The sequence below is a fragment of the Chiloscyllium plagiosum genome, unplaced genomic scaffold (genome assembly GCF_037043375.1).
Source record: "Chiloscyllium plagiosum isolate Xiang-an unplaced genomic scaffold, Cpla_swu_hap1 HiC_scaffold_21, whole genome shotgun sequence".
Classification (NCBI taxonomy): domain Eukaryota; kingdom Metazoa; phylum Chordata; class Chondrichthyes; order Orectolobiformes; family Hemiscylliidae; genus Chiloscyllium; species Chiloscyllium plagiosum.
The window spans coordinates 27,951,560-27,956,210 of NW_028270159.1; the positions used below are offsets into that span (position 1 = coordinate 27,951,560).

At 40.7% G+C, this 4,651-nt stretch overlaps 1 pseudogene; it reads left to right on the top strand.

Moving 5' to 3' along the window:
• The first annotated feature begins 3,711 nt into the window (after positions 1-3,711).
• LOC148146114 (large ribosomal subunit protein uL5 pseudogene) lies at positions 3,712-4,299 on the top strand (annotated as a pseudogene).
• The last annotated feature ends 352 nt before the right edge of the window (positions 4,300-4,651 follow it).

Sequence of the window (4,651 nt, forward strand, 5' to 3'; positions counted from 1 at the left end):
TCATAGCTACATCTCTTATCTTGCATACTTTGCCAGCTATTGAACCATGTTGAACACATCATCCCAACAGATTGCACAACTTGCACTGACACCATACTCTCTATTGAACATGAGTCTGAAACTTATAGGGGCCACATTAACTAAGCTGCAGATGGCAGCACAGCTGCAGAGAAGAAGGTGGTTGCTATCAATGGGGAGGCTGTCACCAGTAGCAGAGCTGCCAGCCTTGAAGAAGACTATATCCTCCTTCCTCCTGGCCCTTCTCATGTCCCACACCCTGCTCCTGTCACAATAGTCCCTGACTCACAAGCTGCAAGTGTGTAAGCAGGCAGGCAGCTTTTGCTTTCCCTGCCTGTCCTCACTACAGTTGTCCTGTTGTGCCTTTCTCCTTTAGGATACTCGGCCAGGCCATTCAAACAGAGCAAGAACTGGAGCAAGAGGAATGCCATTATGGAAATGCCATTGCTGTCTCTCTCTCACATGCAGCCAAAAGCACAGACACTGTCCTTAGTCTACAGGGCACCTGAGAGACAAGAGCTGCAAGAAGGGACACAGTGGGAAGGTGTCCTGCAAGGTTAGCGGGTTTATATATCCCACTGACGGGAACAATCCCATCACTGCACCTTTGGTAGATTGTGAGGGCATTGCAGATTACAAATGATACCATCTTCCTGGAATTCTCATTGAAGATTAGAGAGTTCTGTATGTGAATGCATTTGGAGTGTTTATATTTTTGATGAGTACAGATCTGCTAATTAGAAGCCAGGAGGCAGTCTGGACTTTCTTCTATTTAAAATGTAAGTTCTTTCTGGCCAAAAGTCTTGTATCTCTTTCTTTTAAAAACCTATCAGATGGCTTCCTGATTTAAAAATTAAGATATAGCAGTTAAAAGGCTTTTTACAGATTTAAAAGTGAATTTAAACATCAGAGGCTAATTTCAATTTAAATGCAGAGCATTCCTGTTAAAAATATGTAGCTATCTAAGTATCAAAAACTGATTTTGTGAACAAAGCAAGCTTATCTCTTTGTAAGGGATGTTTGGTTCTGCCATTTTATCTCCCCAATTCAGTGTGAAATCTCAGGGAAGCCCATGTGATATTATTTCGCTTATTTGGTGCAAGTACCCTCTAGTGGCTGAAACACAGAAACATAGAAAATAGGTGCAGGGCCTTCGGCTATTTGGCCCCTTGAACATGCACCATCATTCAATATGATCATGGTTGATCATGCAATCTCAGTATCTCATTCCCACCCTCTCTCCATGCCCCTTGATCCCTTTAGCCACAAAGGCCATGTTCAGCTCCCTCGAATATATTTAATGAACAGGCTCCAACAGCTTTCTATGGGAGAGAATTCCACAGGTTCACGACTCTGAGTGAAGAAATTCTTCCTCATCTCAGTCCTAAATGGCTTATCCCTTATTCTTAGAGTGTGACCCCTAGTTCTGGACTTGCCTGACATCAGGAACATCATTCCCACATCCAATCTGTCCAGTCCCATCAGGGGTTTATATGTTTCTATGAGAACCCCCTCATTCCTCTAAATTCCAGTGAGTGCAAACCCAGTTGACCCAACCTTTCCTATTATATCAGTCCTGCTATCTCGAGAATCAGTCTGGTGAACCTTCGCTGGACTCTCTTAGTAGCAAAGATGTCCCTCCTCAGTCTAGGGAACCGAAACTGTGCACAATACACAACGTGTGGCCTCAACAAGGCTCTGTATAACTGCATAACTGTATAATTTGATACGACAGGTCTGTATTTCTTAATTTGACAAATAAACACATTAAACACAACAGTGAAAAATAAAGGAATAGAGAACACAAAATAAAAGGGCACAATGGTAACAAGGGCAAGAAAAGAACAAACTAGCTCTGAAATCTATTTCAATATATTCAATCTACTCCAAGGATTTTAAAGCCCCAGATTTGAAAGGTGGCTTACTGAAATGATACCAATAATGAAGGATTTTAGCTTGAAGGAAGGGCTAGAGAGGTTGGGCTTATTCTCCATGGAGCAGAGAAGATCAAGAGGTAACCTTTTTGAGGTGTTCAAAATTATGGATAATTTTGACAGGGTAAAGAAGGGTACAGAGGAACCTCGATTATCCGGCATTCAATTATCCGAATATCGGATTAACCGGCAAGATCGTAAGGTCCCGATGCTTGGTTAAACTATGTTATCCAGCAGTCGATTACCCAGAATTCAATTAACCAAATGAAATCCTCCCCACCAGTGTCCTTCAGATAATCGAGGTTCCTCTGTATTCTGTTTCCACTGGTTGGTATCTCAATATCTCGGATCACAATTTCAAGATTGTTAGCAAGACAACTAGGATATGAAGGATGTCGTTAAACTTGAGAAGGTGCAGCAAAGATTTACAAGGATGTTGCCAGAACTGGAGGGTTTGAACTAGAGCTTTGTTCCCTGGAGCATCAGAGGGTGAGGGGGTGACCTAATAAAAGTTTATAAAATCATGAGGAGTGTAGATAGGATGAATAGCCAAGGTATTTTCCCACAATAGGAGAGTCCAAAGCTTAGCGGTCAGAGGTTTAAGGTGAGAGGGCAAAGATTTAAAAAGGACCTAGGGGTTACTTTCTCACACAGAAGATGATGTATATATGGAACGAGCTGCCAGAGGAAGTGGTGGAAACTGGTACATTTACAACATTTAAAAGGCATCTGGATGGATACATGATTATTGTTGTTGTTGTTATTATTATTATTGTTATAATTATTCATTACTCAGACCTTTGAGTAAAGGAGTTGGGATGCTAAGTTGAGATTATACAGGACCTTGGTGAGGCATCTTCTGGAGTACTGTGACCAGTTCTGGTCTCCCTGTTATAGGAAGGATACTGTTAAACTAGAGAAGGTTCAGAAGAAATTCGCCAGAATGTTGCTAGGAATAGAAGGTTTGAGTTACAAGGAGAGGCTAGATAGACTGAGACTTTTTTCAATGGAGCGTAGGAGGTTGAGAGGTGGCCTAATGGAGATTTATAAAATAATGAGGGGTATTGATAAGATGAATTGGCAGATGTTTATTTTCCCTGGGGAGTGTGAATTTCAAGACTAGGGGGGATATTTTTAAGTGAGAAAAGAAAGATTTAAAAAAGACATGAGGGCAATTATTTTACACAAAGAGTGGTTCATGTGTGGAATGAACTTCCATAGGAAGTGGTGGATATGGGTCCAGTTACAATGTTTAAAAGACATTTGGATAATGGCATGAATAAGAAATATTTGGAGAATTGTGGTGCCATCTTCCATTTCATCTTCAGATTGTAGCCATCAATACTAAAGCAACTTCAGAATACCAGTGCTAACCTGAGGTCACAGCAGCCTTTTACAAATAGTATGGCATGAGGGATGGTGCTGTTTGGGCAAATATCTGTTGAGTGGTTAGTTGCTCTGGGAATGGCGAATGGTAAGATGGTACTGGAATCCAACGTGACACATGCCGTGGAGTGGGTAGGTAATTAATGCGGCGAGTTGGTAACATACAGTGAGAGAATTCACTTGGTCATGCAGCGGAAAACCCTCCAAAAAACCTGACACAACTTAGACTTAGCCTAAAGATGTAAGCTTCAGCCCAAGGCATGTAATCCCGTTAAGAAACTGTTTGGCGTGTTGCTAGAATGAAGTAGTGGAATTCCTACATTGGATCTAATAGTAATAAATATCACAAATTTTCATCCTAGTTCTAAAGGAAGAAGCACTGACACAAGGCTGAAAATTCAGCTGAAACCTTTACTGTCAAGCTACTGTGGGAATGGCAGGTGAAAAGAAGGAAGATCTTACACATGAACTCCACATTAGGAAGCTATGTTCAAAAAGCTGCCTGGGTGAAAGTGGTGACAGACTCACCAGAGCTGCTAAAGTGTTGGAGCAACTCACTGACCAGATCCCAGGGTCTTCCAAAGCTTACTGTACTGTGTAATCATTTGGTATCAAATGAAGAGAGAAGATTGCTGTTCATTGCGCAATCCAAGGAGCCGAGACTGAGGAAATTCTGGAGAAAGGTCTAAAGATTCGGGAATATGAACTGAGGAAGTGTAACTTCTGCATCACTGGAAGCATTGGCTTTGGGATTCAGGAGGACATGGATCTGGGCATCAGGTATGATCCTGATAATGAAATTTACGGTCTGGATTTCTATGTGGTCATGGGACAGCCTGGTTTCAGCATTTCAAAAGATGAAAAGGAAGGAACATTGGTTCAAAACATAAGATTTCCAAGGAAGAAATAATGAGGTGGCTTCAGCAAAAAAAAAGATGGCATCCTCCTGCCTGAAACGTAATTTGAAGAGCATATGAAGCAGCAATAAGACTAGTTTGTATCAGGAAAAAGAAAACAATAACCAGAGAACAGAGAGAGAGATGTAAAAGAAGGCAAAGTTCCTCTTGGTCAAGGTAATCTGATTGACATAGCAGTTTTCGGAAGTCTCAAACTTGAAAAAGAGGAAATTGAGTAAGATTATCTTGCAAACATTTAATTGATAGCAAATTAACCATAAACCATTTCGACAGTTTTAAGATAAAGCACAACTTAAAGCTTTATTATTAACTTTAGAACTATATGAAATTTATAGTCAGGATTCTGAAAAAATATTTTGCATTCCATTACTCAAAAAACAAATGAGGAACAAGATA